The 14750-nt window shown below is 45.9% G+C and overlaps 1 protein-coding gene across 9 annotated transcripts in view; it reads left to right on the top strand.

Moving 5' to 3' along the window:
• Positions 1-14750, top strand: part of RALGPS2 (Ral GEF with PH domain and SH3 binding motif 2) — a 1046762-nt gene that overhangs the window by 356598 nt on the left and 675414 nt on the right. The window lies entirely within an intron of this gene.

Genomic DNA, 14750 nt, shown 5'->3' with positions numbered 1-14750 from the left:
AGGTTTTGTATTTATGGGGTTTCTGCTCACGCTTTGGCATGTGCCCCACGCTCATTTCTTCCTTCTCGTCAGGGTCTGAAGCCTGCGGAGGCTGAGTGCTGTCAGAACGAGTTGATACCTACCTTTCTAAGAAGGGTTTTTGCCCTCGAATATTGCTGCACCTGGTTTCCATAGCACAAAAATGATTTGTTGACATCAAGACCTGCCCTTCTATCAGACTCTGATGCCAAAAGTGTCACGTGATCTTTCTTTTCAGCCTCATATACTCCTACATGACAAAAGTTGTTCTTCGTGGGGAAATATCGTTCCACATACAAAGAACTACAGCCTGTGTTCTGAGGATTTCAATGCTTTAAACACAACAGACCTTATTGTTGTCCCCTGACTCCATGATGCTGTCGTAGGCGTGCCTTGTTGATCAGAGCCTTAGAAACTGAAGACTACACTTGTCAATTCAGGACTACTTTGAGGCCCGATACAATTGCTAATGATGATTCATGGCCCTTTTTTGAAGCATTGGTCCCATAGGCTGAAGTGCAGTGACATTCTTGACCAAGGACTATATGTGGAGGTAAACCTCTTGGCTTGTACCTCAGAACTGCACAAGACCCAGCAGGACCCCCTTAGTGTCTTGCCTTGCATCCCGCTGCATTCTTCTTGATATGGGTACAGGGAAGTAGGTACTTCACAAAATGAGAAGCAGCTCCAAGACATTTGTAGGGCTAGTCCATTACTGAAGTATAATCCCAGTATGGGGATGGCTATTAATATTTACATTTAAACTCCCACTGGGTGGGAAACATTACACTGAGCAGGAGGAGCAGATGCTTCTCCTAAGTTGAAATCACTTTTTCCAGAGTGAAGCTGGGAAATTTCTGCAGAGTGAATGGGAAAGTGCCAGAAATTATTGTCTCCTCACTATCTAGGACAATCCCATTCCAATGGAGTGCAAACGCCTTTTGTTTTCTTGTGAGTTAGAATCTGTTGATGCAAAGAACTTGAGTTGTGTTGTTGGCTGTGCAGGGTTGTGGACTCCCCCGGTCTTATGTTTACCTTCTCCTCTTAACACCGCATTGTCCAGAAACTGTTTCTTGTGGTGAAAAGAAGTTGCTCAGATTTGACAAAAATGATGGGCTTTGGAATACTCCATATTAGTTTTTAAAAAATGGAGAAAGGAAAAATAAATGTCCTTTGTGAAAAACGATTACAGTTCTTTTATAGCGCTTTCAAACTAATCACACAGACTGCCGTTTAATTAAAGCCATATTAATGCTTCAGTTAGTGTTGACGAGAAATTGATAAATCACAATTATTTTCTCCTACAACCCTCGTCGTGTCAAGCTAGCTCTTTAATTGATTTTGATTTAGGTTTGCTTACTTTAACTTAGTCTGTTGGAACCTATACTTTGTGATACGAGTGTTTGTGTTTTATGGTGATAGTTCAGTCTGCCCACCGGATTAGCAAGCTGGAGACAGAGGGGATGTGCTGTGTACACCCTGACTTTTGTTTTTGTAATAACTCCTGAAGTTTAATTTCCAGTCCTGCCACGATGTCGCTGAGTGAGCATACTTTGATGGTGAAATATGCCCAGCTACTTTTTAGGCCTTAATTAAAAGTATGGCGGAGCGCTATCCCCTTGAGGTAATATGACTTTAGAGCAGTGGGAATCTTCATTGGAATAGTCCTGGAATCTGGGTAAACATGGGTTTTAGCGCCAGTATTACTTGGTCCCAATCGTTCTTCGCCATTCTGGGGACTCCTAAGGGCCAAATGTAGGTGTTACGTTACTTTTTGGAATTGGAGATTACAAAGATTCTAGCCAACGTGTAATGATGAGGGCCTTAGGGAATACATATTCTCAGGAATTTGAAGGACTTCAGACTGCTTGTATTGCCCATTAGTGGCACCTTGAGTCACTGAAATCGTGGTCTCAAACACTTTCTTTGAGTCAGACAAATAGGTGCTATCTTTTAAGGGGGCTTACTATGCAGCACTAAGAATACAAACGACACAAAAATAATTAAACTTTATTGATTGAGAAAGTTTAGCATGTATCAGAACTTCATTGCTCACACTCACTGCTTCATTTTCCATTCGCGCACACTGTCTTAGTTCTTATACAAATGAGGAGTTAGGTGCTGTGTCGGTGACTTCTGTTTGTCAGTCGGAGTAATCTATACCACATTTCTTTTGCACAAGTCGCATTACTTTGATTGATATAGCTGTGGGGCTTATTTGTCTTCCAGCAGTCTGTCGGTTGCTATGGTAAATACCAAACAAAGCATTATTTTTCCATTCTGCAGATTCTTACAGAATCCCAGCCAGATATAAGTTCATTATGTGTGACATAGGCTCTGCAGCCTGGGTGGCTATAAATCACCCTCTGCCCGACATTGTACAGCAGTTTGTTGCTGTGGTGCCTTAATGGATACACAATCTGTCCTGACAAAGTTGGAGCTCCACTGATTTTTTTTTTTTTTTTGACTGCTCCTAGGTCCATCGCCCCTGTACTCAAATTTGTTGCTGGATAAGGCTTCAAAAAAGACAACTATACCTGTAGTAAAGCCAATAATGAAGGCACATTTCTCACATGTGCTCTGGCCCTACCGCCTACATCTTGCTTGGGCCGACCATTTTTTCCCTTAAAGGAACGATCTTAAAATGGACGAAGTCCTGATTGCACTGCTAAGTTGCAATGTTTTCTAGTAATTTAACAGCATATATGAAATGTTGCATGCGGTTCAGCCAGTGCTTCACCCCAGGCCGCTAGCTCATGTTCGTTCTGTAGTTACACCTAAGGATCTTGCATGGGTTGGAGCCTGTGTTTAGACCAGATAACAATCTCCACCTTTTGTGCTCTGAAGTGGCGGTATTGTTTCTGTAACAGAATCTGTCACCTGGCTGAACTCCCCGTCCATCTAATCCCTCAGTTTGTTGAAGGTGTGCACCATTATTGTAGAGATCAAGAAATCAAATTCATGCAATAGTGACTTTAGTAACCCAGTTTATGCTGCTGATCAATAAGGTACTCGTGGCAGAAGAATGTCTACGTACAGTGAATGCATGATCAGCAAGGGTATAAGGCCTACACCCTCAGTCCTAAACATGATTCTCAAATATTCAATTTCTGGAATTACTGGTGAGATTGCTCGCAAAGACAGTAGCGTGCAAAAGACTGTGTTAACCATGTTTTCAAGTCCGTCCAGTTAATTATTGTAGAGCCAGGTAAGATGGTAGAAAAGGGTTAAACACTCTCCGCCTCCAGTACCAATTCTATGTGTAAATCCTACGAAAAAATGGCTTTGTCCTGGAGCACGCTGTCTTGTTACAAAAAAGCAAGTGTTGGTAGGTCAAAGAAATGAGGAACTGGGCATAGTAGTCCTCAACGAAAACTTGTTCGTTTTGAGCAGTCAGATGAGCATATGTTTAGCAAATTATGCGCCGTCTTGACAACATGCTGTGCCTTTTATCTGGCGCATTCAGCATTGCTGCTGACGGATCTAACTGATCTCATCATTGATCCCTTTTAAGGCAATGTCAACATGTGTGGCTCCAGCCTCCTGAACCCTTGTCACTGGCCAGTTACTCATTTGGATGATTTATTCAGTATCTTGACTCCTTCTATTCTCTACATCCTTCCCCATTCAGTTTCCTGCTATTCGATTCTATGACTTTAATCAATGTGGGACTCCCTAGTGTATGATCAATTAATTGCTGTCGAAGGTGAGCACCCGAGGCAAGAGGCTACGAGTAATCATAGTTTGAGGCAAGAATAATCAGTTTGAACCCTCTCATCTAATGTTTATCTAGACTAGAAGGTTTGTGTGATACAAGAGGCGGTAAGCACTCATGGTGTTAAGGCCAACTTGGGCCCTCACAAGCAGTTTTAGTATAGCCCCCACAGGTTGGCCACCTGCTTGTGGGACCAGGGCTGTGTAATTCCTGTAGCCTGACTCCCATGACATATTGTTTGGGGACAAGGACAATACGTTTTCATGTTTTTGTCCTTGGGACAAGTAGGCCCAACCCCCTGCAGCACAAACTCTTTGGGTGCCAGTTTGCAGTGCCACATTATGGACAGGGAAGGGCATTGCCTGCAGTTAAGGTATTGTATTTGTGTCCATATGTTAATGCTGTTCAAGCTTGTATTCATGGTTCATTAATACAAAGCCTTTCTTATTAGCGGGAGTGCTCTAAGGAAATGTTGTTAACTCGGTCTGCACTACTGACAGTGGTTCCAGTGTAAAATGTGTACACTTGTTAGCAGAGTTTAACAATATGAGGCTACATACGGTGCTCTCAGAATGCTCTCCAAGTCGATGCAGATATCTGCAGAACCGTTAAAGCAAGACTGATGATCCTTTGCTTTCAAAATAAGATGTCTACACAAAAATGGAACTATGAACAAACGTTTGGCTAAACTGAAATTATAGGAAATATTTCTTTGCAGCATCCATTCAGTAAAATGTGTTGATGCATGCTAGTGTTTTCCAAAATAATCATAATGGAAAATCAGTGCAACCAGTTTCAACAAGATAATGGGAAACATGAAAATAAACGCGCATTGGCGAAGCCACTAGGACTGATATTGGCCGTCAACTTTTTGGTTTTGTCAATGGGTGTCTGTGATATGGTTTTTGTAAAACTTTGTGGGAGCTGCCCTCCCCATTCTAACAAACATTGGTAAAAAGCAACAATACTTTTGGTGTCAAAAAGCACACATTGCCACAGGTGTCCATGGCACTGAAAAAAACTACTTTGTGTGCCGATATGCTACTTGTGAAAGAGCGTAAGCCAGTCGATTCATAGATGGAGATAGCATTTTAATAAAAACAAAAGGTCTTGGTTAACTCCAGACCTAATTAGGGGCCTAATTCTTAAAAAAATTGCACCTGTGGTATACGTCCTTGCATTCGTGCAGATTTACTGCTTTCTTGAATTCATAAGAATTTATAGAAGTAGGTGAGGAAATCGTACTCCTAGAAAATATTTGTGAACTGCTTTTTAGCATGAGCACATATGCAGATGTAGATTTGCTCAAGCGAAAATCCGTTGAGCGTTTCCAAGTTCACTTTCTAATCAACCACTTTTTTTTACCAAACCTGGGAGAAGTTTTTTTTCTGACATTGACAGGAGTATATTTCCAACCTTCCTCAGTATGAGAAAAGATTAGAGAAGAGCTGGCGACACCCTAAAACATGTAATTTAGTAGGTTTGCACAGACTCAAAAGGGCATTCCAATCCTGGAACTATTCCTTAACGCTACCTCCAGCCCCAGTATGTAGTTTTGCATAAAGGTGGCAAAATAAGGAATTGCTAGAAGTCAAACCCTACGTGGCACCAAAGGGATAAGTGGATTTTTTTTACAGGCAAGTAGATTTATGAGGCAACCTGTCCCATAGACAAGGAGATATTTTATTAAATTCCACACCCCTGCGGGACTCATGATAAAATGGGACTCTGACCGTCAGGAGTAAAAACCCTTACTTTTGCAGCGTGAATCTTTCTGGATTCACTATGCTGTGCATATTCCGCGGTCTTGTGGTTGGGTCCGGATTCGTAGTCTTTTCTTTGTTTTTTTTTTTTGTAGCCCTTGTGGGCGTCGGCGTCACACCTCCTCGGGCGCATTTCCGGTGACGTCGGCATGCTTCCTGCGGAAGCTCCCACTCTTGGGCGCCATCTTCAGATTCTTTTTTCCGCGGTCGGGTCTGGATCGTTCCCGTTGGGCTCCAGACATTTTTGGAGAAAGTACTGAAAAGATTGGAAGTTGGAGAAGATATTGGAAGAAGAAGACTAAAGAAGACTGCACAGAACATTGACGAAGAGAAAAGAAGGTGAAAACCTCGAGAACTTCGACGATCGTCGACGTCCACGCGGTCAGGGAGGCCTGAACGCACGAGGATGGACAACACGCCGTTCAAGTTCTGCCCGAACTGCAGACACAAGTACGCGCAGAAAGACCAGCATCCGGTTTGCAACCTTTGCCTGCCGGTAGAACACAGAAGCGAGGACTGCAACGCCTGCTCCGTCTTCGCCCAGAAGACCCTTCGTGTGAGGAAGAGACAGAGGGTAGCACACGCCACCCTCGAAGGAAAATCTCCGGCGCCATCGCTGTACGAGCTGGGTATGTCCTCGGAGGAAGAGGACAACGCTGCCGCCGAAGACGACAGCTACACGGTCGTAGAGACCGATTACAAGAAGACACCTGATAAGGTAAGAGACTCGATGTCCCACACGAACACGAGAGACTCTGAGTCTCGAATGTACGAGGGCAAGAGCCCGAAGGCGCCGACGCAGCGACATCTGCCGTCCGCGACCACAAACAGGCCCAGCGGATCCTCGGAGAAGGAGTCCCTGGTGCCGAGAGCTGTTGACCAGCAGAAAGCGTCGAAGATCGTCGCCGAAGGGGACCGATCGACGTAGAGGGAGAAAGACCCTAAAGCCTCGGCGCCGTCCAAGGACCCGAAGGCCAGTTCGACGTCCAAGTCATCGACGCCGAGAATCTCGCCGCCGAGCCAGGCGACGAAGAGAGGGGCCGAACGCTGCGAAGCCGAAAACGCGGCCGAGATGGAAAGGAAAAAACGTCGGCTAGAAGCCGAAATGGCAAGCCTCTTGCAGCGGAGAAAAGATTTCGACGCCGAGATGAGTGCCTTCAAAATTCCACACAAGACCAAGCACGCCGTGCTAGATCTGGTCGAAGAGGAAGAAGAACATGTCGACGACCATGTGCCTAGCGACGAGATGGTCGACGACCAGGAAGGTGAAGAGAATCCCTACGAGGATTACAGCTATGAGGAGGAAGAGGGCAGTAGGTTGTACGCCGAGTCGGCCACCTCTGACCCACGCGAGGAGGATTACCTAGACGTCGACACAGAGAGCCCGGAAGAGGCGGTAGACTCATACCCCTCGAGGCCCTCGCCGCCGGACGACATCGGGGCATACAACTCGGCGATACAATCTGCCGCAGCTGCATTCAAGCTAAGGCTCGACGAGGAAAAGCAGAAAGCAGACTTCCTGCTAGAGACCTTGCTCCCAACACAAACAAGAAGCCAGTTCCTTCCAATGCCCGAGAGCGTCTTGGCTCCGGGAAAGGAAGCGTTCAAAGAGCCCGCAACATGCAAGGCGGTAACTCCCAGAACAGAGAAAAAGTACAAACACTCCTCAAAGGACCCGGCCTACATTCGGGGCGAGGTCTCCGCTGACTCCATTATCACGGCTACAGCTAGGAAGAGGGCGAGCGTATCCACTACCTCTGGCCCACCACCGGATAAGGAGAGCAAGATGATGGATCTGGTGGGGAGAAGGATCGAGCGGAATGCCGCGACCCACTGGCGCATGGCTAATTCCAACGCCCTGTTAAACAGGCACATGTACCAGATCATGGAGGGGCTGGGGCAGTTGGTGAAGGACCTACCCCAGGATGCCAGGCAGAAGGCCGAAAAATTGATTGAAGAAGGGAAAAACGCGGCAAATTCTTGCCTTAAGACGGCCCTGGACGGAGCAGACACCGCCAGCAGGCTCATGATGGTGGGTGTCACGGAAAGGAGACACGCCTGGCTCAGGATCTCAGGGTTCAAACCCGAGGTATAGCACAGTATCCTGAACACACCGTTCAACGGCGAAACGCTTTTCGGAGCAACAGTTGACGAGAAACTATGCCAACTCAAAAAAGATAACGAGACGGCAAGATCCATGGGGGCATTGCAGTTCAGAGGCAACAGAAGAGGCACCCCGGCACGGAGGCCCGGCGGGAGAGGTGGAAACCAGCCAGGCCTTCCAGCAAACGCACCAGGCAGACTCGCAGGTTCAGCAAGGTCACCAGAAGCAGTCCTGGCAGTACCAGCCAAGAGGTCAGTCCTTTCGAGGGAGAAATGGACGTGGCCAGAATAGGAGAGGGGGGAAGCAGCCCACCTCGAAGTGACTTCAAAGACCTCCGGGTGCCCGACCACAGAAAAGATCCCAGGGGGCACCACGTACGAAGGGGTCAGGACAATCTAAACACCTACGACCACATGACACCAGTGGGAGGAAGATTAAAGTTTTACCTCCAAGAATGGAGAGAAATAACATCAGACAAATGGATCCTAAACATTATCCAATTCGGATACTGCTTGGAGTTGGAGAGAAAGCCAACAAACAGAAAACCAAGGGGAAAGCCACCAGCAAGAGAACAGCTGGCGAGGCTTCGGGAAGAAGCGCAAGAACTTCTACAAAAACAGGCCATAGAAAGAGTTCCCTTCAGGGAAAGAAACAAGGGAATATACTCAACGTACTTCCTAGTACCAAAGGTCGACGACAAGATGAGACCCATCCTAGACCTAAGGTTCCTCAACAAATTCATAAGAACACAAACGTTCAAGATGACCTCCCTGCAGGAGGTGCTGCCGCAATTGCAGGTCGGAGACTTCATGGTCACGATAGACCTCAAGGACGCCTACTTACACATACCGATGAACGAGAAGCACAAGCATATGCTCAGGTTCACAATCGGAGGAGGCCACTACCAGTTCACAACGCTAGCCTTCGGACTAAAATCAGCACCGAGGGTATTCACGAAGTGCCTCGCGGCAGTCGCAGCGCACTTACGAAGACAGGGGATACACGTATACCCTTACCTGGACGACTGGCTGGTGAAAGCAAACTCGTACCAGAAGTGCAAGCAGCATGCACATACAGTGACGAGCACGCTCATAAACCTGGGGCTCTCCGTCCATTGGAAGAAATCATCAATGGAGCCGGAGCAAGTGAAGATCTTCCGGGGGGCAGAGATCAACACCTTACAGGGCAAAGTGTTCCCCAGCGAGAAGAGAGCGAGGGCACTGGTCAAGGAAACTCGCCTCTACCGGAAGGGACAAGCTCGGACAGTGAGGACTGCGAGCAAGATCATGGGGATGATGGCATCGTGCATCCACCTAGTGCCGAATGTGCGGCTCCACATGAGACCCATGCAAGAATGGCCCCAGGAACAATGGTCACAGGCTTCGGGCAGTTGGGAGGATCTTGTGGTGGTGACGCACGCAGTGCAGAAGGAGATGACATGGTGGACCATGGAGAACTTAACAAGGGGACAGCCTCTAACACCCCCAACTCCGACAGTGACCATCACCACAGACGCATCCCTGAAGGGATGGGGCGCTCACATGGAGGAACTCAAAGTGAGGGGTCTTTGGACGCCAGCAGATGCGGCAAAGCACATCAATTACCTCGAATTGAAGACAATCTTCCTTGCACTGAAAGCCTTCCAGACAAGACTGTACAGGCAAAGGGTGTTGCTACAGACAGACAACACCACGGCAATGTTCTACATCAACAAACGGGGTGGAACACAGTCAACAACGCTTTCAACGCTGGGGCAGGAGATATGGAGGTGGGCCATCCCTCTCCAGATAGACCTGCTAGCCATACACCTACCAGGGAAGGAGAACATTCAGGCAGACTGGCTGAGCAGACAGACATCGGCATCCCACGAGTGGGAGCTCAATGCTCAGGAGACAAGGTGGCTGTTCAACAGGTGGGGAACGCCATCAGTGGACCTGTTTGCAACACGCCAGAATGCGAAATGCCGAAACTTCGCATCCAGACAACACGAAGAAGGGTCCCTTGGGAATGCCCTATGGATAGATTGGTCCGGGACATTTGCTTACGCTTTTCCCCCGATACCACTGATACACAGAGTACTGAGCAAGTGCAGAGCGATCAGCATGACCCTGATACTGGTCGCGCCACAGTGGGCGGGGCAGACATGGTACTCGCAGATCATGGAGATGGCACAGTGTGCACCCCACAGATTCGGCAGAAGAAAAGACCTGCTCTCCATGCAGAACGGAGAGGTGCTGCACCCAGAACTAGAGAGCATGAGCCTAGTAGCATGGCTCCTGAGGACATAGAGTTTGCACATTTGAGACTGCCAGAGAGCACCCTCAGGGTCCTTCGGGAGGCACGAAGGCCCAGCACACGGAAGTGCTATGTCGCAAAGTGGAAAAGATTCACGATGTGGTGCAGGAGGGAAAGACTGCACAATAAAATGAAAAAGGACTCCACGGTACTGAAGTACCTGACGCACTTACTGGAGAAAAACCTCAGCTCGTCCTCCTTGAGAGTTCACCTGGCAGCTATAGTGGCATACACAAGGGGTGAGATGGGCAGAAGCTTCTTCACATCACAAGTTGTCAAGAGGTTCCTGGAAGGAGCGAAAAGGATCGCACCACCCAAGCGTGTGCCACCACCGGCATGGAACTTAAACGTAGTCCTGACGGAACTCATGAAGGAGCCCTTTGAGCCACTTCACAAGGCCTCCTTGAAGATGCTAACTATGAAAACTGCTTTCCTGGTTGCAATAACGTCCTCACGCAGTGTGAGCGAGCTGCAAGCGCTAACGCTACAGGAGCCCTACTTACAAATACACAATGACAGGGTTGTGATGAGGACCGACCCACACTTCATGCCGCAGGTGGTGTCCAAATTCCACATGAACCAGTCCATACAGATACCGAGTTTTTTCCAAAAACCAACCACTAGCGCAGAGCGAGCTCTGCACACCCTAGACGCCAGAAGGGCGGTCATGCATTACATTGAAAGGACAAAAGGACACAGGAAAACGAAACAGTTCTTTGTGTCGTTCGCCAACAGTTACATGGGCAAGGCAGTGACTAAGACCACTATTGCACGCTGGATCGCGCAAACAATCCAACTCTGCCACAAAAAGGCAGGAGAAGAACTGGCAGAGGGGGCGCGTGCCCACTCCACTAGGAAAAAGGGGGCTACAATAGCCTTCCTGGCCAATACACCCATACAAGACATATGCCTGGCGGCAACATGGGCTTCGGTGCACACATTCACGAAGCACTATTGCGTGGATGTTCAGATGAACAAAGAAGCACAAGTCGGACAAATGGTGCTCCAGCATATATTCAGAAACCAGAGCTCCTCTTCCACCCAGCCGCCACAGAAATGAGAAACCGCTACGAAATCTATGCACAGCATAGTGAATCCAGAAAGATTCACGCTGCAAAACGAATAGTTTCTTACCTGTCGGTGTAGTTTTGCAGCTTGAAGATCTTTCTGGATTCACTAGCGAACCCACCCACCTCCGCCAGAAAGATGAGGCAGGAGAGAGAAGAGGTGGTCAAAAACAAATAGGGGGAGAGAAGTAAGAGAATATAAGGACAAAGCGGTAAAAAATTCTCACCTGAATAGAACATTGGCATTGCTTCGGAAAAGAAGGAAACACGAAAAACAGAATCCGAAGATGGCGCCCAAGAGTGGGAGCTTCCGCAGGAAGCATGCCGACGTCACCGGAAATGCACCCGAGGAGGTGTGACGCCGACGCCCACAAGGGCTACAAAAAACAAAAAAAACCAAAGAAAAGACTACGAATCCGGACCCAACCACAAGACCGCGGAATATGCACAGCATAGTGAATCCAGAAAGATCTTCAAGCTGCAAAACTACACCGAAAGGTAAGAAACAATTCGTTACACCCACATTATCCACATTTTTCATGGATGAGGGTGCATAGCTAATAACCTTCTCATTCGTCTTTTAATATACTGACTACAATATCTCTATTCATTCCCATTGGGCAATCTAATAGAGGGACTCTGGTCCTTATTAAAGCTCCTGGCATGAAGGCACTACACACTAGTGGCTGAAAAAAGACAGCAAAAAAGAATCGCCTGTAGCTTTCTTTTTTAACCTTATCACTTTTTTAACATAATAAAATGTCTACACAAAGTATATCCTGAGCGCCAAGGTCCAGTAAAAAGTTCTTAACGACCAGATGATCTTCCAAAATTCTTCTTTATTTCAATATATTCCTTGTGAGCAAACGGTCTAGCTGCGCAAGTATCACACAGCCATTTTTTCTCTTTTTTAATTTTTTTTTTTTTATTGGGAATATAAGTGCAATTAGTGAATAGAAAACATTATTGAAATAATCCGGACATAAAAACAGCAGTTCTTAAATGTCAAAATCAGATACAGATATACAGTCAATAGATAAAACGACAATACGTAAATACTCAGACAGCACAATAGTAAAACAGGACCAAATTCATCTTATTTACAATTCATAAAGGTTTGATTTAAAAGGATACGCTAGTAGATAATAGCCCATAAAAGGTAAAATTTAATCTAGACTGTTATATCTTAGACTGCATCCAGTCTGTAACAGGGGCCCAGAACCTTCTTCCGAAGTCCTGTGTTTTTAATCCCTTTTGTTCATACAGGCAGGACTCAATATTATGAATTCCAAGCAGCCCAGAGAGCCACATTTGGAAGGATGGAGCCACAATATCCTTCCATCCTGCCGAAATTAAAAGCCTGAGCACCGCCACGGATATAAAAATCAGAGCTTCTTTCCCCAGATTTAGATTAGAATCAGTGCCCAAGATCATTGAAGTAGGGGATAGATCGATCTTGTGACCTAGCAGACCCTCCCAAAATGTTTCAATCTTGTTCTTAACTGGGGTTAGTTGGTTACAGTTAAAAAACATATGTAACAGGTCCCAGCCATTTTTTCTCTTTGTATTAATAAAATGTCTAGCCAGCCATTCGGTGATTTAAGGTTTAAAGTCAATAAGACCAAATTTATGGCATTTAATCCTCAAGTCCTTTAGGGGTAAGGTCACGTTGGGTGATTCCTTTTTTCGAGCAAGTCAAACAAATTTCCAAGAGCCAGCTAACCCTTAAGCATGTCAGCTCAGCTCTGATTAAAAAATGACATCCTCTATCTATAGGCCAGTCACACCTGCAAATAACACTTATCAGGCCAAGGCAGTGGGTGCTGTATTGTACGAAGCAGAGATCTTGGGTCTGCACAATATAGGGGCTATTGAAAAAACTGAGAATGACCCTTGAATTACCCCAGAACGTGCCTTTAACCCCCATTCGCTTGGATCATGGGCTCAAAAATGTAGTGCATGTGTCGGTAGTCAGGGTAGCATCAGTAAAGACACCTTGGCTTGCCTAAAAAAAAAATACTGGGATCATTTTCATGATCTTTGGTTGAATGATAACACGTTGGAGGAATCCTTGAATCATATTGAACCCCCTACCCAAAATCCTTATACCTGCAATTCCGATATTGTATTTATCCATTAAATGTTTTTTGCAGTAATTAGAAGTGTAGCACTATTTCACTAAGTTGCCCATCTTGTTTGGCCAGTCCTGAAGCACAAGAACGTTTCTTTTTCTTCTGCCCCACTTGCACTAAAATCAGGAAAACTTGACTAATTCCAATTTGTTGCAATTTATCAACAAGACAAATGATGATTCTTCATAGTGATACTATAGAATGGCTCATTTTTGCCCTGTCAAAATGTTACAGGCACGGCGGTTGAGATATAAGAACATATAACCCACTAGTAGAGAAGTACCTGATATCCCTTGTATGAATTGTATACAAGTTTTTAGTATATATAATTTTTTTTGTAACGCACCAGTAGTGTTATAGACTATTTGAGTATGTGATTTTAATTGTATTGGTCTTAATACCGTGGCACTCCCCAATGTGTAATTGGATGTAATTTTAGTTAAGTCTAATGCACAATAAGCACTTTAATTTTGATTGATTAGGATGTTCTGTTTTTTGACACATTTCTTAAATGAATGTTTGTACAATCTTTAGTATAATGCATTTAAACGTTAGCTTACAGATTTCAAGTATTCAGATGGGTATTCTGCAACAATTTTAAACTGTATTTTTAAGTGTGCTTTTATGGTTTTTGTTTTAAAACTGAATAAAGATTTAGTACCACGAATTGTAGATTTCTGTCATTTTTTTTTGTCCTTCATCGACGCAGGGAAATTGTAGTGATAGTGTTTGACCTTACTCAGACCATTCCTGTTAGAAGAGCGCTCTAGTTTTTTGAGTTTGAGCCATGGACGGACTGCGAACCCAAAAAAGCCCTGGCAATTTGGTCAGGCTGTTCCCCCACCCCGGGGGGGCAGGGGTGCAAGCGTGAAGCACTGATGCTTAACAAAACCGTCCCCCAGCACTGCAGCTTTTGTTACTGGAGCTGATATTGCAGCCTCGCAGCAAAACAGTCCCTCAGTAACAAAACAGGCTCCACCCACCCTTCCAGCCTCCCAGGCAAAAGCCCGATGGCCGCTACAGATGGCCAGTCCGGTCCAGGTTTGAGTCCACTTGTGTGCTGGCTTGAGTGACGGTCAGGCCCTATGATGAAGCACCCAAGATGGGTGAGGACTCAGTGTTGTATCAATGTAGGCATCTGTAGCACACATTTCTCTTGACCACTGGAGAGCAGCATACAATTCACCCTTTGTTTCGAAAGTTTACTGTTCCAAGGATTGTTTTTGAACTTTATTTCCCCTTGACCAACTATGAATTTATATTCATGCTGAGCACCTGGGCAAGGATGAAAATGTCTTTCTGGCACCAGTGTTTTGTATGTGGCCTCAGGCTCTGGTATCGTCTCATGTGTTCAGCGCCACTAATCCAAATACCAATAGTTACTTTACCATTATTCAAGGATCCTATTGCCCCGATCCCCTGCAAGTCTGTATTCTCACTCTTCCTCCCTGTTCCTTCTCTTCTCTTTCTTCCTCTTTCTCAGTTTCTTTCTTTGCAGGGTGCAATGACATCAGAATTGCTGCTTATGTCTTTTTCAGTTCCAGTAGGATGAAGTAGCTCAATGCACAGATCTCCTTCTCCTAGAAACACTGAAGGAGGGTTGCTTCATGATGGAGGATTGCAAATGTGCTTGAGTAACTGGTTGCAAAATGTGTC

Source organism: Lissotriton vulgaris, chromosome 1_1 (assembly GCF_964263255.1).
Source record: "Lissotriton vulgaris chromosome 1_1, aLisVul1.2, whole genome shotgun sequence".
Taxonomy (NCBI): domain Eukaryota; kingdom Metazoa; phylum Chordata; class Amphibia; order Caudata; family Salamandridae; genus Lissotriton; species Lissotriton vulgaris.
The sequence above is the reverse complement of the archived record's forward strand: the minus strand, read 5'-3'. Positions and strand labels throughout refer to the sequence as shown.